Genomic DNA, 25,424 nt, shown 5'->3' with positions numbered 1-25,424 from the left:
TGCATGGAAACCAAGGCTTTTACGGTTAAAGAGGTCAACAAATGATAGCACCTGGGAAATAGGAGTGGAACTGAAGGCTACAGGGCCTGGGTTAACCTTTATATCAGAGGAGGACTAGGATAAGTGTACGACTAAAGGCTATAAGAACTGGTCGTCTAGTGTGTTGGGGATAGAGCATAAAATGAGCAGGTTTCTTGGCATTGGGAATAGATTCAGGGCATAATGTACTGACAATGGTATGGTAGGATGTGAGTACAGTGGAGGTAAACCTAGGCGTTGAGTAATGATGAGAGGTTTCGTCTCTAGAGACACCAGTTAAGCCAGATGAAGTCTCCGCATGTGTGTGTGGTGGGACAAAAAAATCAATCTAAGGCATTTTGAGCGGGACTGAGGGCTCTACAGTGAAATAAAACAATAAGAACTAGCCAAGACAGCAGTAGACAAGGCATATTGACATTAGAGAGAGGCATAAAGCAATCACAGGTGTTGATAAGGAAAGCTAAGAGAACAACGGGTAAATGGCGATGAATGTGCAGAGCGGGTCAGTTAGGTACATACAGGACTTGAGTTTGAGGCTGGGGCCGACAGGTAAACAAAATGAGGTACAGTGTTATTAAAACAGTCCAGGAGGAATCAGCTGTGTAGCCGAGTGATAATGGGGTGAAAAGAGCAGCAATAGGTGAGTCAGGGTGCCGTTTGGTAGTCACTACTACGTTAGGCGATTAGGGGACACAGCATTCAGAAAAGCTAGCGGGCCGGGGCTAGTAGATGGTTCTTCGGCGACATCATAACAGAATAGCCTGTTGAGACCACATCGGGCGATCACGTCGGCAGTCCAGTCATGATGGATCGGACGGGGCTCCGTGTCGATAATAAAGGGTCCAGGCCAATTGCCAAAGGAGGTATTGTAGCAGTAGAATTAGCAGGTATATGGGCCTAGCTCAAGGCTAGCTGGTGCTTGCTTCAGGACAGAGGCGTTAGCTAACAGTAGCCACTCGTTTGCAGCTAGCTGCGATGCCAGAGCGGCAGGAATCCAGTGATGTGGTAAAGAGAAGCAGTCCGATATGCTCTGCGTTGATATCGCGCCGTGCAGACTGGCAGGTGTTGTCCAAGCTAAGGCTGGCTGGTGACCAAGAAAAAGGTGAAGACCTCTAGCCGTGGCTAACAAAGACTAGTAGCTAGTTAGCTGGCTAGCTCCTGATGGAAGTTCCAGTTATAAGGAATACAAATAGCAGATCCGTACCGCATTGGGTGAGTCGAGTTGCAGGAAAGTATACTTAATTAGTAGATAGATAAGATTAAGATGTACTGTATACGAAAAAGACAGGCTATTTTCACGGGATAAGACAAAGACAAACGCACACGTCCTACTGCTACGCCATCTTGGATCCTAATCAAAACTTACCAAGAAAATCACAGCACTGAAGGATGTGTTGACTTGACAACTGTGTCGGAGTTGATAATGACCCTTGCCCCACTTTTGTTCCATGCTGGCTGAAGACCAGATCCAGTGACAGACGAAAGGGGAAACATGTAAGTACCTTTGCCATATGGATGAAGAGGGTAAACCTTTAATTATAGAGTGCATTCGGATTGTAGCCAGACCCTTTGAATTTTTCCACACAATACCCCATAATGACTAAGTTTTACAAATCCCTTTGGCCCTGCAGTCTAGGGGGGATGGAAACGAGACCCGTGACATATCTCATGCAAATTATAACAGTGAAAAGGAACAGTGAGAACAAAAACCACAGACAACGTAAATCTACCGTCAAACACTCAGGGTTTATTGGTTAAACACACGGTAATGGGGGGGAAGAGGGGGGCTGAGCTGGACCCAAAGAAAGAAATAATAAGTATCCAAAAACACCCCAAAGCTAGTCTACCGGCTTCAACAACAGCTAGCTCCAGAACCAATAAAATACAGTGGGTGGTCCGCCCAATTCTAACTAGCGTTCTTTAGAAAATATTTACCTACGGTTAGTGTATGCCCATGGGCGACTTGTCTTGGTACCCCCCTTTTCCCACCATCAAACAGAGATCCTGTAAAAAACCTGCTCCAGAGCACTTAGGACCTCAGACTGGGGCAATGGTTCACCTTCCAACAGGACAACGACCCTAAGCACACAGCCAAGATAATTTAGGATTTGCTTGAGGACAAGTCCCTGAATGTCCTTAAGTGGCCCAGCCAGAGCCCGGACTTGAACCTGATTGAACATCTCTTGAGAAACTTGAAAATAGCTATGCAGCAACACTCCCCATCCAACCTGAAAGAGGTTGAGAGGATCTGCAGAGAAGAATGGAGAAACTCTCCAAATACAGGTGTGCCAAGCTTGTAGCGTCATACTGTAATCGCTGCCAAAGGTGCTTCAACAAAGTACTGATTAAACGGTCTGAATACTTATGTAAACTCAGTTGTTTTTTTACAAATGTGCAAGCATTTCTAAAAACCTGTTTTTGCTTCGTCATTATGGGCTTTTGTGTGTAGATCGATGTGGGGGAAAAAACTAAATGTGGAAAAAGTCAAGGGGTCTGAATATTTTCCGAATGCACTGTATTTGCTGCCGGCCTACAGTTACATTTTGGCATCAGTAGAGTAGCTATCTAGCTATATAAACCACACCCCTCGGCAAACATGCCTTCTCTGATGTTGGCTACAAGGTGGTACTTATAGAAATTAGGTTAGAGAATATCATGTTACCTTTGGCATATTAAAATTAGAGTAACAGTGACGTCACGTTTTCCCCTTAATAATTAATCCACGTTTTTGACGTGGGGGAGGGAACCAGTACAGACTGTATCTATGTAGAAGCAACAATATCTTTTCATATTTTGGTCATCATACTTTAATCTGCTTTCCTTCAAATATCATCCAATTTCACCAAAAAAATGATTTTGACACTGAATGACATTTGAAAGCATATGCAAAGCCCAATGTGAGAGTAACCACTATGTAGCACTAATATGAAAATAAATGCATTTATATTTGTGTATAAAAATGTAATGGGCAATTGTGTTCAATTAAAATATGACTTTGTTGTGAACAAAGTTAACATGATCACCAGGAATGACATTAACTATGTTAAAGCCCCACCCCTAATAAGCCATGCCCTTGAATATAACCTATAGATTGCATTATTCCATCTGCTTGGGCAACCCAGATTGAAAACTAAATTGATGGTTTAATTAACCTATGCTTGTTCGGTTTTTCACACAACCTGCCACATTATGCTGGCTTGCAAAGTGATGTGTAATTCCTATTAAAATTCAGCCAGAGTGCCAATATCCAACCTTGAGCATTTTTAAACACCCACGAACTGCATTCAGAATGACTGCCAGGGTTGGGAAGACTGCAATATTAGACTACCTAAAGCGTCTAAATTGGAACAACCATTTCAGTAACCAGTAACATATTGGATTATTTTAGAAAATGTATGTCATTTATATTTGAGAAACATAAGATTAGTTAATCAATCAATGTACATGCAAGAATATAGATATTGAAACAACAATTCTAAAATTCATCATGCAATAGAGCATGCTGGGAAATATGATAATGATGGGGAGTGGTTTTGGTTCAAATCTGGTTATTTGATCAACATTGGGGTTATTTTACACCAATGAGTGTTAATTCAGCACTTACAGAGTTCTTATGTTTAGAGTGTAGGACCTCAAACTCAGGCCTTATGAAATACGTATTTCCCGAACAGTTATTCTGATTCCCATGTAAAATAGCCTTTGAGTGACTAAAATATAATATTTGTTTCGGATAGAATTGCTAAACATTTGAGTACTTTGTCTCTCATGGCTAACTACCAGGAAGTTTGAAAAGACAGACTGTGTGGGTGGGGAGATATCTTAATGAGCTCGCCTTACTTTGATAGAATTTAGAGTTGGATAAATGTAGATAAATTTGAATCTTTTGCAAGGACTTATACAGGATACTACCATCAACATCAAAACCTTCATTCTGAATCACAATTCCATACCACTAAACCTTGATTTTGGGCAACATTATCTGACTGGACTATTACCAGTAAGGATCATCAAGAAATAAAACTTAGAACAAACCAAAACCTGCAGAAGAAACACATTGGAACACACTGAAATTAGAACTGAAGTGTGAAGTGAGAGGCGTGAAAACTCTTGAGCATGACAATGGCAAGATATTTTCACAGCCCCCTCCATCTGTGCAGAGATATCCTCCTCAGAATCTCAAAAATACTGCGACAGGACAGCTTTGTTTGGACGTCGTAAAGGACCATTTGCCGAAACTGAAAAGATATAGCTAGCTAACAACCTTCTTTTCCACATGGAAAAGACGGTGGACAGAGATTTGTTAGCTACGTTAGCTAGCTAGCTGGGATTTTCTACAAGTAATCTGCCTCCCGAAAAAAGTTGCTCCCAAGTGGGTGTAACACCTACTCCCGTTGCCTGCTGCACTGCTGCTTGGATTCCACCTGGTGATCTGTTCACCGTCTGCCCTGGCCTGTCTCCCCCTGTCTGGTACAGGTAACCTCATCACACTCCCTCCTCTCTCCTCTCTCTGAGCTTTCGCTCTCCTCCAGCACACACACACTGTTGGGGTAAGTGACTCTGAACTTACAATGACTAGCCCCAAGTCGTTATATTTTTCTCTTGTGCTTTATGCTATTTGTCTCATGACTTTTGTGTGCTTTGTTGACTATGAACTTGCTTGTTATCTCAACTGTGCTACTGACTATGTTTGTTCTCACACTCGGGACTCTGACTCTCTATTGGTTATACAGACTCTTGGCCTCCCATCCTATTCTAACCACATTTCACCAGCTTTTTATTCATGTTACCTGATGAAATTGCTGTACGTTATGATCTTGTTGCCATCTAATGCACATTCAAATGTTCTAAATCAACACTGCAGAACTCTCCCTGTCCTCTGCCGTGCCCTGATTGTATTACTGCTGCTTATATCTGGGATTGTGCATGTACACCCTGGCCCATCTACAAGCCCCAAATCTTATTTGTGCTCTGATATCTGCTTCACTGATTTATGCTCTCTTCAAAGCCTTGGGTTTTCTGCATATTAACACTAGAAGCTTATTACCTAAATTTGATCAATTGAAAGTGTAGGTTCACAGCTCCAATCCAGATGTGTTGGTCATTACTGAGACGTGGTTAAGAAAGAGTGTTTTGAATACTCATGTTAACCTTTCTGGTTACAACCTTTTTCGTCAAGACAGATCTTCCAAAGGTGGTAGAGTGGCAATCTTTACCAAGGATTACATTCAGTGCTCGGTTGTCTCCACCAAGTCTGTCACCAAACAATTAAATTTTCTGGTTTTACGCATTCAACTTTCAAGTAACTCTTTGTTGACTGTTGCCGGGTGTTATTGGCCACCATCAGCACTGGCCTGTACACTAAACACCCTAAGCTCTCTCCTGGCCCTTTACACTAAGTCTGAATTTGTCCTGCTAGGCGACCTAAACAGCGACATGCTTAAACCACCTGACCAAGTCCTAAAGCAACGGGACTCCCTAAATCTTTCTCAGAAAAGGCTACTCTCCTTGATGTTATCTTTACAAATAATCCTGCTAGGTATCATTCTGGTGTTTTCTGTAATGAACTTAGTGATCACTGTTTTACAGCCTGTGTTTATAATGGCTGCTCAGTGAGACAACCTGTCCTGATTTGTCATGGCCTGATTTGACCTGGCCTCTGTAAATTGGTGTATAATCAGCTTGACCCCCTCAAAGACGCTTCTTTTTTGATATTTTCAGTGGTATCGTTAACAAATATGCGCCCATAAAGAAAATTAGAATTAAAAACAGGTTCAGCTCCTGGTTCGACCGTGATCTGGCAGAATTACTCCACCTCAAGAATTACATTTGGAAAATTGCTCGGCACACGCATATTCAGGCTGACTGGCTCTTGTTCAGACAAATTAGAAATAAGTGCACTCAGGCTATCCGGAAGGCCAAAGTTAGTTACTTTAAAACTTCTTACGGCTGAAATCCCGTTAACGGGATCGATTTGACAACAGCCAGTGAAAGTGCAGGGCGCCAACATCAAACAACAGAAATCTCATAATTAAAATATCTCAAACATACAAGTATTATACACCATTTTTAAAGATACACGTGTTGTTAATCCCACCACAGTGTCCGATTTCAAAAAGGCTTTACGATAAAAGCATACCATGTGATTATGTTAGGTCAGTGCTTAGTCACATAAAAAACACAGCCATTTTTCCAGCCAAAGAGAGGAGTCACAAAAAGCAGAAATAGAGATAAAATGAATCACTAACCTTTGATGATATTCATCAGATGGCACTCATAGGACTTCATGTTAGACAATACATGTATGTTTTGTTCGATAAAATTTTAAATAAAAATAAAAAATCTCAGTTCACATTGGCGCGTTATGTTCAGCCATGTTTTGCTTCCAAAACATCCAGTGATTTTTTCAGAGAGCCACATCAATTTACAGAAATACTCATCATAAATGTTGATGAAAATACAAGTGTTATGCATGGAATTAAAGATATGCTTCTCCTTAATGCAACCGCTGTGTCAGATTTCAAAACAAGTTTACAGCGAAAGCACAACATGGAATAATCTGAGTACAGCGCTCAGAGACCAAAACAAGCCATACAGATACCATGTTGGGGAGTCAGCAGAAGTCAGAAATAGCATTATAAATATTCACTTACCTTTGATGATCTTCATCAGAATGCACTTCCAGGAATCCCAGTTCCACAATAAATGTTTGTTTTGTTCGATAAAGTCCATAATTTATTAGTTCACAAATCCAAATTCACAAGGCGCAGGCACTTAGTTCAGACGACAGTTCCAATACAGTTCGTTGAAACATGTCAAACGATGTTTAGAATCAATCTTTAGGATGTTTTTATCATAAATCTTCAATAATATTCCAAACAGACAATTCCTTTGTCTTTAGAAATTAAAAGGAACAGAGCTCGTGCTCACGGCCGCAGCGAGACAGCTCATGGAATTCTGCCAGACACCTGGTTGAAACAGCTCTTATTCGCTCCCCCTTCACAGTAGAAGCCTAAAACTAGGTTCTAAAGACTGTTGACATCTAGTGGAAGCCTTAGGAAGTGCAATCGAACCAAATTTTACACTGTATATTGGATAGGCAAAGACTTGAAAACCTACAAACCTCAGATTTCCCAATTCCTGGTTAGATTTTTATCTCAGGTTTTTGCCTGCCATATGAGTTATCTTATACTCACAGACATCATTCAGACAGTTTTAGAAATTTCAGAGTGTTTTATATCCAAATATACTAATACTATGCATATCATAGCTTCTGGGCCTGATTAGCAGGCAGTTTACTCTGGGCACTTTATTCATCCAAGCTACTCAATACTGCCCCCCAGCCATAAGAAGTAGGAGCAGTTTTCTTTCAGTGGGTCTAACCCCAAGAAGTTCTGAAGAACGGTTAAAAACCTGGAGCATAAAACCCTCCTCCTCACAGCTGCCCATGTCCCTTAATGTTGACGATGTGGTTGTTACTGACAAGGAGAACATGGCTGAGATCTTGAATCACCAGTCCATTAAGTCAGGATTACTATTTGACTCTGCCATGCCTCCATGCCCGTCCAACATTTCCTCATCTCCCACCCCTTCTTGTGCGACTATCCTCAATGCTCCTCCCTCTTTTTCCCCTGCCTGCTACAAAGACCCTTTCTTCTTTAAGGTTGCTGCCTCTATGATCGCCAAGCCTATCTCTGACCTTTTTAATCTGTCTCTCCTCTCTGGGGAGGTTCCCATTGCTTGGAAGGCAGCCTGTCTCTGTCTCAGACACTGCTAATCAACAAGGGAATATCCCAAGGCTTGATCCCAGGTCCCATGCTCTTCTCAATTTAAATCAACAACATAGCTCAAGCAGTAGGAAGCTCTCTAATCCATTTATATGCTGATGATACCATCTTATACTCAGCTGGCCCCTCCCCGGATGTTGTGTTAAACATTCTACACACAAGCCTTCTCTGACCTTAACCTTGTTCTGAACACCTCCAAAACAAAGGTCATGTGGTTTAGTAAGAGGAATGCCCCTCTCCCCACAGGTGTGATTACTACCTCTGAGAGCTTAGAGCTTGAGGTAGTCACCTCATACAAGTACTTTGGAGTATGGCAAGATGGTACAATGTCCTTCTCTCAGCACATATCAAAGCTGCAGGCTAAGGTTAAATCTACACTTGGTTCCCTTTATCATAATCATTCCTCTTACACCGCAGCTGCCAAACTAACCCTGATTCAGATGAACATCCTACCCATGCTAGACTACGGAGACGTAATTTATAGATCGGCAGGTGAGGGTGCTATCGAGCGGCTAGATGTTCTTTACCATTCGGCCATCAGATTTGCCACCAATGCTCCTTATAGGACACATCACGGCATTCTATACTCCTCTGTAAACTGGTCATCTCTGTATACCCATCGCAAGACCCACTGGTTGATGCTTATTTGTAAAACCCTCCTAGGCCTCACTCCCCCCTTTCTGAGATATCTACTGCAGCCCTCATCCTCCACATACAACACCTGCGCTGCCAGTCACATTATTTTAAAGGTCCCCAAAGCACACCCATCCCTGGGTCGCTCCTCTTTTCAGTTCGCTGCAGCTTGCAAATGGAACGAGCTGCAAAAAAACACTCAAACTGGACCGTTTCATCTCAATCATGGACACTTCCTGACAGTTGTGGCTGATTCGCATGATGTATTGTTGTCTCTACCTTCTTGCCCTTTGTGCTGTTGTCTGTGCCCAATCATGTTTGTACCATGTTTTTTGCTGCTACCATTTTGTGCGGCTGTCATGTTGTGTTGCTACCATGTTGTTGTCATGTTGTGTTGCTACCATTGTGTGTTTTCATATGATGCTGCCAAGCTATTTTGTTGTCTTAGGTCTCTCTTTATGTAGTGCTGTGGTGTCTCTCTTGTCATGATGTGTGTTTTTGTTCTATATTTTATAACATTTTGTATCATTAATCCCAGCCCCCATCCCCGCAGGAGGCATTTTGCCTTTTGGTAGGTCGTCATTGTAAATAAGAACTTGTTCTCAACTGACTTGCCTTGTTAAATAAAGGTCAAGCAGCGTGGTTGCAGACAGCAGTATTGCAGTAAAGTCACCTCAAGCTAATTTGGTAATACACAAAGCTACTCAAACATTTAAATTGCATGAATGTTGTATTTTCATTTTATATATACATCTCCCATTTGTCGTGTCTTATGTGATGCGGTTCACAGCAGCACTGATAGTGTTTTGAATGACCCTTCGCCCCTTTAGTTCTGTGCTGGCTGAAGACCTAGCTAGCAAGTAACTAGCTAACACTAGACACAGATGAAGACCTAGCTAGCAAGTAACTAGCTAACACCAGACACAGATGAAGACCTAGCTAGCAAGTAACTAGCTAACACCAGACACAGATGAAGACCTAGCTAGCAAGTAACTGGCTAACACCAGACACAGATGAAGACCTAGCTAGCAAGTAATTAGTTAACACCAGACACAGATGAAGACCTAGCTAGCAAGTAACTAGCTGACACCAGACACAGATGAAAGGGGAAACATATACGTATCTTTGCCATAGATTAATAATGTAAACTTTTAAACATACTTGCTGACACCCAGACTTTATGATCATATGTTGATCTGGTTTCATCCAAATATCACCCTACTCCATGAAAAACATGATTTTGACTGTTCATGACTTTTAAATAAATGTACTTTCATTTTAAATGGATGAATACAACAACCATGTCTCTGTAACTAACAAATGCAGTCATTTGGAGAATTTGGAGAATTTCCTGTGCACACTCAGACTCAGACACATGCTTGTTGTTTTTTTTTACACTGGAGAATTTGCTTTTCACTGTTAATAAACAGCACACCTCCAAGTATTTTCCCCATGTATGTTCTTAAAAACATACCTCACTGTGTCAATTCAGATCATGGCTGCCGTTGAATGGCTAGAGCTTGTGTGAGAGCGAGAGAGCAGAGGAAAAGCTGCATGGAATCTGATGCCACAGTGCTGGCAGGCAGGGCCGTAGCCATGGAGACAAATCAAGCTGTAGTATAGCCGCCCTGTACTCAAAGGAAAAGCATAACTTCCAGGTCAATGCCTCTTATAGCCCCTCACAGCCAACTATATGTTATCCAAGCTAATCAGAATGCAGTCCAAAGGTTGTTTACATTAAGGGCATCTTGTGCTGTGGCACACACATGGCTTTCCAGTTCCACTCGCTTGAAACTCAACCACAGCTACTCAAATGAAAAACCCGAAGCAAAGTTAAAGAGGATGCTAGATGTTATCTTCGTTGCTATTCTTTTGTTTGTATTGTTGATAGATTAGAGGAGGGTTCATCATTTATTGTAGTAGGACACTGCTGCAGAGGTAAATGCATTTCTATGTTTATTTATTTGATCCATCAACCATGTGTGTTTCAGTAGTGAGCCCTTGGGGGAGATCATCTTACTGATAGGCCAGCAGAGTAATTAAAATCTTGAACCTTTGCCATGGTTACCGTGTGCACATAGAACTGTCCCTGGGGACAGTAGAGTAAGGTAGAATTAAACAGGAGTGATAAGGTTCTCTCAGAATGGTGCAGATTGTGTTCAGTGCAGTGCAGTTCATGCTGGATTCATCCCTCAAGTCAACATTGTGTATCTTGGGTGGTTGAGTACACAGTCCCATGTGGCTCAGTTGGTAGAGCATGGTGCTTACACTATCAGGGTTGTGGGATTGATTCCCATGGGGGACCAGTATGAAAAATGCATGCACTCACTACTTACTGTAAATTGCTCTGTATATGAGTATCTTCTAAATTACTTAAATGAATATACACACAAAAAAATCTAGGACTTTGGAAAGGGTGATGGTTCTATGTGCAACCATATTGACACAAAGGACCATTTAAGCTCTTATTTACAGTTCACAAAATTATTATTTGCTCTTTTGGTGATAATTCAATTGTAAGTAGCGGCGGCGTTTTGTGCAACCATGAGTGAGAGTGTCATTCCAGTTTATCTAATGTGTTGTGATATGCCATTACATATTATAGATGATGTTGGCCAGTGATGGTGTCTTGTGAAAGATGACCAATTTAGTCAGCGGTTCTCAATTCTCTCCATAAGGACACCCAGCTGTTTCAAAGGTAGCTCACCTGATTTCACTTGTCAATGAACACAGTAATAACACCTCTGGAATATAATGACTGACCAGAATAAAAAAAGGTCTGTATGGTTCTTCAAAAGGATCTACAAAGAGAGAAAGGTTGAGAAAGGTTCTATAAAGAACCATAAAAAAGGCTTGTAAAAGCCACAAAAAGGCTTGAAACCATGGCAGAAAGTTTTTTGGTGCTATATAAAACCTTTTTTAATGGGTCTTTATAGAACCTTGGGAAAGGGTTCTTTTCAGAACAGTGCAAATTCCATTTAGAACTTTATGAGCATGGTTCATTATAGAACCTTCAAATAAGTGTCCCGCTAAATCTACAAAAGTATGTTTTTCATGAAGGTGATACTTACAAGCCGCACAACCCCTATCTGATTCTATTATTATTAGATGTTTTAGTGTGTAGATAAATATTCTATACGACCTTATAATAAGTCTGAAAAATGTTGCCTAAAGCATGCTTTCACTTCGATTACATCTGCGTTTTATCACATCTGATTTGCTAACACATGGACACATCAACACATGGACACATCAATGAAGAAGTCCTCCTTTCCCCTAGATCTTCTCCCATTGTTTGGCCTTGCAATTGCACATTTATTTCACCATGATTTCATGAGGAGCTTTTATTGAGCCGTGTATTCTTCATGTATCTTTTGTGATGATGTATGGTTGTGATGCAGCGATGCAGCAGAGCCTTGGAGACTGACCCCATCTGTGTGCAGCCTGATCCCCAAGGTTCCCCCCTACTCCCCCGTCTTTGTTTGCTTGCTCTTTTGTCTTACGGAGGGGAGAGAAGGGAGCGACAGGGGAGTGTCAGGGCCAAGAGCACAGTCCCAGCCCTTAATGGATGCCGCGTCCATGAAATAACCCAGTGCAAGTGACGCTACTCCAGCCCGTTACACGCTTCCGTGAGCATACGGCTGCGGCTGGGTCAGGGGCAGAGGGAGGGAGAGGCACCACACTAACTGGGTGGCTGTGTTTTGTTTGGAGCCAGAGTTTCATCCATGTGCCAGTGACATGCAGTATAGTGTTTAACCGTTCAGTGGGTGTTGCATCTCTCCTCTCCGTTGGACAGGACCACCCTGGACCATAGCATGTGAGTAGTGCTTGTACTGCAAGGGCTGAATGTTGTGGAAAGTTGTTGTAAATGAATGATTCTAGCTATTTATCCTGAGCTGGAACGTGTCATAGCTTCTTGAGCTTCTTGACATGGTGATCCATGATCTGGACATGTGCAGCAGAAGTTAATTTGTAATTGTGTTGTATGAATCCTTAAGATTTTGTATTTCTAGTTTGAGGTTTTTGAAGGAGATAAGATTTGAAGGACACAACAGCATATTGATTAATGAAGTATTTTTGCGGACCTTGTTAAGCCATATTTTGAAAATAGGAAATAATATGGCTCGTTTTGAGAATATGGCCTGTACCTGAAATCTTCAATATGAATCTATCTGTTTAGTTGGAATCATGTGGACTAGTTAAATTGTTCAACAACCAGATCCCAGCAAGTCAATTATGAACTGTTGGATGAATCTGTGTTAATCCAGTCCATATGACACATTTCTGACACACCCATGTGCTTCAGACTCTTGGATCCATCAGGCCTCAGTGCTTTCTCTGTTCCATCCCTTATCTTCTACTTCAAGAAGGTTTTTCTAAGCCACAATTTCTTATGTTTGACGTGCCAAGCACCACCAAGGAAATAGCCGTGGGCTACTAATGGACTTATTTAGCATGGATGAATATTAATCTGTTTGGAAGAATTGTTCTATATTATGGCAGTGACCTGGCAGTGATTTTTCTTCTGAAAATATTTAATATCCCCAATCAGGCTGGATTCCAAAAGGAATTACACTTCACTTTGCAAACCAGCATAATGTGATTTGCAGGCCTGATGTGGGCAGTAATATATGAGTTACAGGCCACTGTATAGAGTAAAAGAAGGCTGAAACTGAAAGCCTTGTCTTAAATAATTACATTTTTATGACAAAGTTATACATGAAGGCCATAGGTATGTTAATTAATAAATGCATCAATCATCTCTCTGTCACTAGCAAACACAGCCATGGGTGGCACTGGTAACTCTACAATTCACTCTAAAGGCACCCTGGGAAATATGTAAATAAGGCTTAAAACCCTTTTTAAATGTTTTATTTATTTCACCTTTATTTAACCAGGTAGGCAAGTTGAGAACAAGTTCTCATTTTTGAATATTTGTATGGTTCTTTTAAGAACCATCCCATTTATGATTCTTCCGAGACTCCAAAATTTCCCTGTGGTATTGATCTCAAGAACCTTATTTGGGCCTTCCGGGTGGCGCAGTGGTTAAGGGTGCTGTACTGCAGCGCCAGCTGTGCCATCAGAGAATCTTGGTTCGCGCCCAGGCTCTGTCGTAACCGGCCGCGACCGGGAGGTACGTGGGGCGACGCACAATTGGCCTAGCGTCGTCCGGGTTAGGGAGGGATTGGCCGGTAGGGATGTCCTTCTCTCATCGCGCACCAGCGACTCCTGTGGTGGGCCGGGCGCAGTGCGTGCTAACCAAGGTTGCCAAGTGCACGGTGTTTCCTCCAACACATTGGTGTGGCTGGCTTCCGGGTTGGATGCAGGCTGTGTTAAGAAGCAGTTGGGTGACTTGGGTGACTTTCAACCTTCATCTCTCCTGAGCTCGTACGGGAGTTGTACGGGAGTTGTAGCGATGAGACAAGATAGTAGCTACTAAAACAATTGGATACCATGAAAAAGGGGTACAATTAATTTAAAAAAAAATTTGGTTCCAACTTGCAGCTTTATTTCTAAGAGTGTACCCTAATGTTTAACCTAATTCATCCCGGTCTCAGTTTGGATGCTATATACTTCAGTCAAGTACAACACTGTCAGATGTAGACTACAAATTGACGTAACAGAAGTTGATTGTTTATGGTATTATTATGTTGTTGAGGGAAGTTTATTAAAATGTTTTAATAGTTAAAAAACGATCATGCTTTTGTTTCTTTTGTTTTTCTCTCAGACAAATCATAAATGTAGCTTTGTGTGTCAGCCTGGATTTAGGATCAGTTTGCATTTCATGTGGGTGAGGTGGAGACAGTTGCTTAACCACAGTCCAGACATGTCCCTTCTGGAGTGGTTCAAAATGTAACTACATAAAACCGTTTTCACTCAATCCTTATTTCAGCTCCAAATGGGTGTGATATTGGACTTGATTTTCTGCTGCTAAACCAGTTGTTACCAGTAGAAACGTTTTGTCCCCAAATAACCTAACGGCTGAGGAAACAACACTGCTGCATCAATCAGAATGGAATTTCTCAAAAAGTTGAGTGGAAAATGCTATTATGGACCAATCCTGTATACTCTGGTGCTTTACCTGGAAGCTATACAGAAGCAACTATACAGAAGCTATAGCATAAAAGTTATTTCAATGCAGTATTTCTACAGTGTAGAAATATATTGTCAATTGTGTGTCAGATGGGTACAGGGTTGGTGTCTTTTAGAGTTGGCACATGTGGTATTGTAATGAGTGGGTGGGACATACTTCTGTCAAGCGAAGTGAGAATAATCAAACACGGCTTTGCGTGTGTACAGCATATGTGTTACAGTCATGAGTTGTTTGCATATCCTTTGTCCGATCTTTTTAAACGAGGGCAATGTATACGTGTTATAATGCTGTTTTGATTTAATATTTAACACACTACAATTCACACACTTTAATTGGAAGCTCCTGTCAAGCTCAAATGTGAAGAGAGGGGCAGGCAACCCAGGTTTTTCTAAACGCCAACTTGAACACCTCTGTTATGAATCCTTTGTGCAAACCTTCCATCAGTAACACTCCTCAAGCCTCTCCATGTCAAGTCGTCAGCTTAAGAACAGAAAGACCCTTCACAAGTCCAGTTGCCTTGTGCGAAGAGAGTCTTTGTAAACAAATTGCTTTGCCTTTTCAAAACATTTGACCAGTCATCCCAGTAAGAAGAGGAAAGCTTGCGGGTGAGGCGAGGAGAGCAGGAGGAGAGTGACAGGCAGCCATGGGCCTCAGTAGGAGACAAGCAGGCTTTGATCTGGGAGAGAGAGAGAGCTGAGCTGGAGGACTTGCCATGAAAGGATTAGAGTGCTGTTTGGCACAAGAGCCAAGATGCACTGTCGAGCTGTTGCACACCACCATGGCAACCAAAGCCTTACACCTCCCCGCCAACTCTCCTCAATGCCATCCCTACTCATGCATTTAAAAATGATCTTATGTCTTGAAAAAATGCTCACACTGTACTCGCAAGCTAAATGCCTATAGATATGTAACTGTAGCATATGAACAATGAAATTGTACGGTGAACAATAATGCATCTAAATAGCTAAGTACACATATATTATATGTATCATATATATGTATCAATAATCTTATTGCAAATCAATATTTATTTTTTATTTCATTTAACTTTATTGAACTAGGCTCGCCAACAAATTACGATTTACAATGACGACCTACCCCGGCTGACACTGGGCCAATTGTGCGCCGCCCTATGGGACTCCCAATCATGGCCGGATGTGATACAGCCTGGATTCAAACCAGGGTGGCGCACTGAGATGCAGTGCATTCGACCGCTCCAATATCAATGTACAGGCCAGCCCAGCTGTGCCACCTCCACCTCCCCCATCCCCAAATCCCCAAAACCCCACACCCCCATTTCCATACCCCATCCCTGTGTCCCCATATCCCCACTCCCCAATATTCCTCTTTTCCCATACATTGCAATTTCCTAATTACCATTATAAAACAGGTAGTTTGGCTTCTGGATACTGATTGGCTGAAAGCTGTGGTATATCAGAAAATATACCATGGGTATGGCATAAAATGACTTGTTTACTGTTCTAAATAGGTTGGTAACTAGTTTATAATAGAAATAAGGCACTTTCTGGTTTGTGGTATATGGCCAATATACCACAACTAAGGGCTGTATCCAGGCATTCCATGTTGCGTTGTGCATAAGAACAGCCCTTGGTCGTGGTACATTGGCCATATACCACACCTCGTCGGGCCTTATTGCTTAAATCAGGGATGTCTCCTTGGCAGCCAGCCCCCTCAGTCTCCACCACCAGGTTTGATTGACATCCTCCCTATGGAGGAGGGGGATTATATACATCCCAAAGTCTCCAGGGACCAAGTTAATGATCCCGGCCAACAACACAACACAAAGAGGAAAAGCCTGAGAAGTCTCTGCAGTCTGCTGGAGGTATTTGGATCACACTCTTTATGAGGAGGCTTAGAGAAGAGAGAGGGGCTGTGTGTGTGTGTGTGTGTTTGTGTGAGAGAGAGATGAGAATTTAACAGATAGTGGCAAAGGCGAGACCAGGAGAGACCAACCATGTCAGAGAGAGAGGCTCCTGAAGGAAGGAAAGTGGTGTTCTCAGCTCTTTCCCGCTCTTCAAGGCGTCTAAGCCAGTGCTATGTTCATCTGTCACCCAGGCTGTGTGTGGAGAAGTGACTGGTAAGAGATAATCACAAGATTATCTGTTTGTTTCCATGATGGGAGCTTCTGACCTGCCCTCTAATTCGTGGTCAGCTGGCGGCAAGCCTCAGCTGATCTTATCGATAGTGTGTACATACAGGAGAGCCGGTTTTGTGTTTTTATTAACAAAGACATCAAATTTAAGCATCACAATGGGTGTGGTGATGAGGACGGTTTATCCTTTGTAGGGTGACATCTCTCTCTGTGTTAATATGAAGAGAATAGGTTCGTTTGTGCGTTTGGTTCCTTTATTATGCTAAATAAAATTGAAAATATAATTTATTTAGTTTATCATACTATTACGAATTATCAAAATGTTATACATTTGAACCACTTTAAATTAACATACATGGGTCATTGTTAATAAAACATATGTAAGACAGTTATATTGCAAACTTTTATATACGTACAGTACCAGTCAAAATTTGGACACACCTACTTATTCAAGGGTTGTTCTTTATTTTAATATTTTCTACATTGTAGAATAATAGTGAAGACATCAAAACTATGAAATAACACATATGGAATCATGTAGTAACCAAAAAAAAGTGTTAAACAAATCAAAATACATTTTATATTTGAGATTATTCAAAGTAGTCGCCCTTTGCCTTTATGACAGCTTTGTACACGCTTGCCAAACTTTTGACTGGTACTGTATATATCATAAAACATAGTTAGTACAATGATTTTTTTTCTCCCACTTTAAATCTAAGAATACCAAGGGAAGTATTACATTTGTTTTGTGTATTACTTAAAATACTTAAATATCAACTACATTTTATAAATAATTTACAGAGAATAGCTGTCCCTCAATTTAATGTCACTGGTGTTACCCCATTATAAAAACCACAATAAAAAAAACTAACTTCTTACCTGGTCAAAGGTTCAATGGATGTAGGGCTGTTTTCAAAAGCACAGCGCGCATCCAACCCGGAAGCCAGCCGCACCAATGTGTTGGAGGAATTTCAGGTGAAGCCTTAAGATGTGTCACTGGTGTTACACAGTTTAAAGTAAGGGTAAAGGGACATTTAATTAAAATAGTTGATGAAATCTAATGATTAAGAGATTTATTTAGAATTTAAGAAATGTGTTTTGGATACTGTGGCCACTATCTTAGATATTCTATATTTTCTGCAGATTTGTCACTGGTGTTACCATCACGGGTGTTACTGTTCCTGATGGTTTTAATAGAATAGTCTGAAGATTCGTTACTGGTGTTTCTGGTCACTGGTGTTACAGTCACTTATGTTATTATAGAAAAATGTGTTTTGTTTAAAGTAAATTATTACTAATCAAAAACGTTTCTTAATTTCATCATTAACCTTTTCTGGTCTTTGAATATATATGCAAATTAAATAATCAAATTACATTCTGGAAAGGTTGAATTGTCATTAAAATATAGGAAACACCAGTGAAAAAGGCAACACTAGCATTTTGTTTTTGTATGTAGTGAAAATATCAAAATACTGTGGCGTTTGTGAGTTTCCCGATCTTATCATTTCGATAGCTTAAATAACAAATGCACTGATAGGGAGTTGCACAAAACAACCAACCTAGCCTGAACTAGATACCTCCTGCTGGACTGTGATTTATCTCCCCAGAGAGATAAACACAAGAGAGACACTGGTTATCTCCCCACAAACCTATGAGCAGCCCTTTTCTATTACCATGACAAACCCATAAACATTGAATGTGACTGGTGCTGACAGGTTGGGGCAGGGTCTGCCCACCCTACCCCTTGAGGGTCGCTACATTGCTCCTTCCCTCAAGTCCTCGTCCCCAAGGATAAAGTATCTGAACGCTGTAGCCTCCGGGTTGGAGCAATGGGGGTAGGCGGAGAAGGGTGTCCAGCTCTGGGTGTGAGAATGGAAGCAGAGAATGTTGTGTTTGGCCTTGATGGAGGCACCAGTGCCCCCATCGGGGTCACCACTTCACCTCGGAAGTGGCTCTGATGTTGCCGGGTAACCACAGGTGAGGCCGTCCGGCCCTCTGGTGACCGGGGGGTTGAATGGGTGACTCTGGAGCGTGAGCCGCAGTCTCTGTGGGATGGTGAGTTGCGGTCTCTGGGATGTGGTGAGCTACAGGCGAAGTAGGGCTGGTTCTCGCCCTGAAAAGCTGTCATTCTGTCTCGGTGGGTGACAACTGCGTGGCCATGCTAGCCTCACGGCATATGACCTCTCCAACCCGACCAACCATGTAGCAGGGACCCCACCCAGTTGCTGTCCAGCTTGGAGCTCCTGCCTTTCACGCTCTTAGGGCCATACACCCACACCAGGTCTCCTGATGTAAAATGTTGCCCCATCACATGCACATCGTACCCTCTCTTTTGCAGCACACCAGCTGCCTTGGCTTTGCTCTCGGGCAAATCTGTGGGCAACATCCATGCGGTCTTGTGTAATCAAAATCAAATCAAATTGTATTTGTCACATGCACCGAGTACAACAGCTGTAGACCTTACAGTAAAATTCTTACTTGCAATCCCTAAACCAACAATGCTTTAACAAAAAAAAATGTGTTAAGTAAAAAATAGAAATTAGAAAATGTTAAAATAAAATAAAAAATAATTGAAGAGCAGCAGTAAAATAACAATAGCGAGGCTATATACAGGGGGTTCCGGTACAGAGTCTATGTGTGGGGGCACCGGTTAGTTGAGGTAATTGAGCTAATATGTACATGTAGGTAGAGTTAAAGTGGCTATGCATAGATTATAAACAGAGAGTAGCAGCAGTGTAAAAGAACGGTCTGAGTAGCCCTTTGATTAGCTGTTCAGGAGTCTTATGTCTTGGGGTAGAAGCTGCAAAGAAACCTTTTGGACCTCGACATGGCCCTCTGGTATCGCTTTTCTGTGCGGTAGCAGAGAGAACAGTCTATGACTAGGGTGGCTGGAGTCTTTGACCATTTTTAGGGCCTTCCTGATATAGAGGCGCTGGATGGCAGGAAATTTGGCCCCAGTGATGTACTGGGCCGTACGCACCACACTCTGTAGTGCCTTGCGGTCAGAGGCTGAGCAGTTGCCATACCAGGCAGTGATGCAACCAGTCAGCATGCTCTCGATGATGCAGCTGTAGAACCTTTTGAGGATCTGAGGACCCAAACCAAATATTTTCAGTCTCCTGAGGGGGAATAGGCTTTGTCGTGCTCTCTTTACGACTGTCTAGTGTGTTTGGACTATGATTTGTTGGTGATGTGGACACCAAGGAACTTGAAGCACTCAACCTGTTCCACAACAGCCACGTCGATGAGAATGGGGGCGGGCTCGGTCCTCCTTTTCCTGTAGTCCACAATAATCTCCTTTGTCTTGATCACATTGAAGGAGAGGTTGTTGTCCTGGCACCACACGACTAGGTCTCTGACTTCCTCCCAGGCTGTCTCATCGTTGTCAGTGATCAGGCCTACCGCGGTTGTGTCATCGGAAAACTTATGATGGTGTTGGAGTTGTGCCTGGCCATGCAGTCATGAGTGAACAGGGAGTACAGGAGGGGACTGAGCACGCACCTCTTATGGGCCCCGTGTTGAGGATCAGCGTGTCGGAAATGTTGTTTCCTTCCCTTTCCAAATCAAATCAAATCAAATGTATTTATATCGCCCTTCGTACATCAGCTGATATCTCAAAGTGCTGTACAGAAACCCAGCCTAAAACCCCAAACAGCAAGCAATGCAGGTGTAGAAGCACGGTGGCGAGGAAAAACTCCATAGAAAGGCCAAAACCAAGGAAGAAACCAAGAGAGGAACCAGGCTATGTGGGGTGGCCAGTCCTCTTCTGGCTGTGCCAGGTGGAGATTATAACAGATCATAGCCAAGATGTTCAAATGTTCATAAATGACCAGCATGGTCGAATAATAACAAGGCAAAACAGTTGAAACTGGAGGACGGCCCGTCGGGAAGTCCAAGATCCAATTGCAGAGGAAGATGTTTAGTGCCAGGGTCCTTAGCTTAGTGATGAGCTTTGAGGGCACTATGGTGAGGGCACTATCCTCCACATCCTGTCTACATTGTCCCCAGTAGAAGGATTGGTGGGTTCGCTTCAGTCTCTTGGTAACACCAACATGTCCTATACCAGGGCATCCATGGTGTAGCTCGAGCACTACTTCTCTCAGGACCTCGGGGAATACCAACTGCAAACGAGCCTCACCTGTGGCTGGTTCCAACCTGCTTCTTTTTAGTGATCCATGTCTTATTTATAACCTAGGCCACTATGACCACAGTTCCCTCACTATGGGTGACTGCTCCACCACCTCAATGCAGGGGGGCAAGATCTTTCCTCCACCCAGCCAAACACCATTGTTGGTCGGGATCAGCCTGCTGTGGTTCTATCCACCTACCAGTGTCTGCTGGCAACAGTGCCAGCACTTCACAAGCATCTGTGTGCTCACAATGCTTGCACTCAGGACCACATGGCCACCTGGACAGTGCATCAGCATTTTAGTGGTTCTCCCCAGCACAGTGAACAATGGTGTACTGGAAAGCCTGCAGCTGCTCTATCCAGCGGGCGACTTGGCTCTCAGGTACTTCAAAGGAGAGAAGCCACTTCAAAGCTGCATGGTCTGTTCGTATAACGAAGGGCAGGCCACAGAGGTGGTGGCGGAAGTGATGCCAAGTAGTTCCTTTCAGCCTTGTTGAAGGTACTGTATGTCTATAGTATGCCACTACCCGCTCATCCTCCGGGGTGACCTGTGACAGGACTGCTCCCAGACCCTTCCGCTGGTATCGGTGGCCAGGGTGAAGTGTATCTGTGAGTCTGGGGCAACGAAGATGGGGGCTTCACAAAGGGCCTTTTTCAGGGCTTCAAAGGCAACCTGCTGCTCTTGGTTCCACTGGAAGTCATTCCCTTTCTCCAGGAGCCAGTTCAGAGAAGCAGCCACTATTGAAAAGACTTCAACACATCCCCTGTAGTATTGGGCTAGGCCCAAGAATGCCGGTACTTAGTGAATGTCTCTGGGGGTAGGCCAGTCCTGAACTGCAGCATTTTGTCCTCCATTGTTTTGAGGCCCTCACTGCTCACTCTGGCCGAGGAACGTGACCTCCCTTAGCAACACTTTTCAGGGTGCAGCTTGAGGCTGCGGCCTGGATCCTCTCGAAGACCTCTCTCAGCACCTCTAAGGCAACATCAAAGTGCCAGCACATCCTCTAAGTACACTAGACAGCATTCAGGAGGCATGCCAGCCAGTACTTTCTCCATCAGTCGTTCAAACATTGCTGGGGAGTTGCATAGTCCGAACAGCATGGTCTTGAACAGCCACAGCCCCTTTCCTGTGGTGAAAGCAGTCTTTGCTTTGTCCTCTGGAGCCATGGCCACCTGCCAGTAGCCGCTTCGAAGATCCAAAGAAGAGAACCATGTGAACACCATCACCAAGTCAAGGGACTCATCCACCTGAGACAGCTGAAAGTAGTCCTTGACAGTTATGTCACTTACCTGGTTGTAGTCCACACCTGGGGGTCACTGCTTGGATGAGTGTGGGGAATAGAGGTTGAGTCAGGCTGGGCATGGTTGGTGTAATCACGTCCACAGGGTGCTGTACACTGGGAGGTTGCAGAGGTCACGTGCCTGCTAGTGGGGTTGAGTCTTCTTCCAAAGGGCAAGGCTTCGATAGTACTGGGGTCTGGAGGGTCTCAGTCTTCAGGAACACCGAAGATGTATGGCAGGACTGCCATAAAAGATTATCATCTCAGCACGAAGATCCAGCTGTCAGCATGCCCTGTGTAGGAAGTCCAAAATCAACAGCCACTTTTCTCTGACCTCTGCAACCCAGACGGGGTGATGGAACGTTCGGTCTGCAATATGCATGTCCACATTGGCTGATCCCATCACTGGAGCCTGAAAAAAATATATATTCTGATTGGCTGGGCCTGGCTCCCCAGTGGCTGTGCAATCCATAGATTAGGGCAGAATTAATTTATGTAGATTTCCTTATATGATCTGCAACTCAGTAATAGCTTTGAAATTGTTGTATGTTGTGTATATATTTTTGAAAAATATTCAGACCCCTTGACTTGTTTCACATTTTGTTATGTTACAGCCTTGTTCAAAAATGTATTAAATACAAAAATGTCCTCAATCTACACTTAATACCCCACAATGAAATCTATTAGAGTGGCCAGACGGAAGCCACTACTGAGTAAAAGGCACTTGACAGCCCACTTGGAGTTTGCCAAAAGGCACCTAAAGGACTCTCAGACCATGAGAAACAAGATTCTCTGGTCTGATGAAACCAAGATTGAATTCTTTGGCCTGAATGCCAAGCTTCACGTCTGGAGGCAACTGGTGCATGGTGGTGGCAGCATCATGCTGTGGGGATGTTTTTCAGCTTGGAATGGGAAGACCAGTCAGGATCGAGGGAAAGATTCATGGAAAAAAGTACAGAGAGATCATTGATGAAAACCTGCTCCAGAGCACTCAGGACCGCAGATTTGGGCGACGGTTCACCTTCCAACTGGACAATGACCATAAGCACACAGCCAAGACAACGTAGGAGTGGCTTGATAGCTACTTCACTGAACATTACTCGCCCTAGCAGAGCTGGTAAGGCTGTTATGTAATCCAGAGCGTTGGTGACTGCAACTGTGCTGTCAGATTGAGAGTTCAGAGCGCACACCCAACGCTCTGAACCTCACAACGGCAGTCAAGCACCCAAGCTAACTGGCTGACATTGGCTAGCTTGCTAGCTACTTCCATACACAAAATGAGAGAACATCCCACTCTGACCATCTTTCTCACCCTAGCAGAGCTAGTTAGGCTGTGTTCATGTTATCCAGTGCGTTGATGACTAACTGTGCTGCTGGCAACAATTGACTTACTCTTTCTTGCCGACGTTTACTGACACCGGCCATGTTCAATGGGTGTTGAGTGTTCGTAAATTCAGCAGTTATTCTGCGCTCTGGCACAAACAGATGAGAGTGCTATGATATCGGAGTACATGGCCAGACTGAATTTACGAATGCACTAAAATGGTTACTTGGATAATGGAGTCTTTTGGTAAAACATGTAGCTGGCTAGGTAAACAATGTACCATAATCCCAACTCATGACGTTACTACCCTGCATGAATCTACAGGTAAATAAACCAACCAGGTTCAATGTTAGCTAGCTAACATTAGGCTATAGCTAGCTAAGCAAATGGCTCTGATATACGAATAATAAGGTCATACATGTAAGGTTAGCTAGTGAGCCAGCCAACATACGTTAACTAGCTAGGCAAACAATTAACCATAATCCCAACTCATGACATTACTACCCTGCATAAATCTAAAGGTAGCTAACCAACCAGGTTCAATGTTAGCTAGCTAAGAAATGTATTTTCTCCATCTCCTTAGCTATCATCCACTGATTTCAAAACTCAGTCCTCCAGAAAGTGGGGAGCAACACATAAGCAGTTTTAATAAGCGATACATAATTTTTATTTTTTTTAAAGATGCATTAGACAGGATTACCTAGACATACTGACCAGCTCAAATAGACAGAAGTGTGCCACATGGCAGACCAATCCAAACTCATCTCTCAGCATGTCCAGCCCACTCATTATCTCAGCCAATCATGGCTAGAGGGAAGGTTGCTGCCTTTTCTTTGGCTAAACCAATTAGGCTCGTAATTTAACAATTTGATTCATCTTTACAGATGGCAAATTCACATGTTCGAGAAGGAATTTCTGCCAAAAAACACATTTTGATAAATAAAATAAGTTTACGTTCTAACAGGTCTCTTGTGAAGTAATGAGTCCCGACATAAGCCTAGTTTCCTGAAACGGGTCACATTTAATCCATTTTAGAATAAGGCTGTAGTGTAACAAAATGTGGAAAAAGTCAAGGGGTCTGAATACATTCCGAATGCACTGTATATATATATTTAAATATCCATAATATCAAAGCTCACTGCATTAAATCCCACACAATTTAAACATTGAATCCAACACAATTTAAAAGCCAATTTCATAGGGAACATTACAAACTGGAATATATGTAGTAACTTTCTTTGAAGAGATGGTGATTGGGTCTAAATAGGCGTTTGGCGTTTAGTAGTCTAAATGTAGTGTACTTGTCTTTAACTGCCATGTCCCAAAAGTTAGACTCTTCCGACACACCAACACATTTTTCTCAGCTCCAGAAGCATCTGTGTGGAATAATGTGTGTGTGGTTATTCTTAGATACAGTATGTTCTCCAGACTGTTACAAAATGAATTGTTGATGTGTTGTACAATTTTTATTCTAGATAACATTTTCTTCTGAATAATGTGCAAAAATGCATTAAACATACATATTTACATTTGTATAGTTAATTGATAGCTCCTCATTTGCATATTAGAAACAAATATTTAAGAAACATTTTAATACAAAAATGGATTATATTTAGTGAGCTCTTACTCACATCACAATACACTTTTGCCAGCTAAGGGAGGGGGGAGGGGGGGGGGGGTACCCGATTAGGGTGTGGTGCCTGGCCTTAAATCCATCTGGAAAGTAGAGGTCACTATTGATTGATAATGGCAGTATTTATACACAGCTATTGGCCAGTGTCCAATACAATACAGTGAATAGACAGGGCTGGAATTGTGTCCTACAGATGCATGATTTTAAAAGGCTTCTAAAGTCATTGTCATTTCCCCCCCCAAAAAAATGTCAGATTTGATTTGACCTAACAAAAAATGTCTCAACCCCTACAAAAAACAAGAACAATAATTCGAAATCCACATAACAATTCACATTTTCTGTTGCTGCAGTAATACTTTCCTGCTGTAGCAAACTGGCTCAAATTAAGGCAACTG

General features: G+C 42.6%; 1 protein-coding gene across 2 annotated transcripts in view; it reads left to right on the top strand.

Annotated features, from left to right (window-relative positions):
- The window catches only part of LOC118386089 (E3 ubiquitin-protein ligase Midline-1), a 58,240-nt gene that overhangs the window by 5,725 nt on the left and 27,091 nt on the right, over positions 1-25,424 (top strand). The window contains exon 1 of one of the 2 annotated variants that reach the window (XM_035773496.2): positions 12,137-12,273. The exons of the other annotated variant lie outside the window; for it this stretch is intronic. The gene's annotated coding sequence lies outside the window, so the exon portion shown is untranslated. Of the gene's footprint in view, positions 1-12,136; positions 12,274-25,424 lie in introns of those variants that run through there. 2 annotated transcript variants of the gene reach the window in all.

Source organism: Oncorhynchus keta, chromosome 7 (genome assembly GCF_023373465.1).
Source record: "Oncorhynchus keta strain PuntledgeMale-10-30-2019 chromosome 7, Oket_V2, whole genome shotgun sequence".
Lineage (NCBI taxonomy): Eukaryota > Metazoa > Chordata > Actinopteri > Salmoniformes > Salmonidae > Oncorhynchus > Oncorhynchus keta.
Note: the sequence above shows the minus strand (reverse complement) of the source record. Positions and strands in the feature narration are given on the sequence as shown.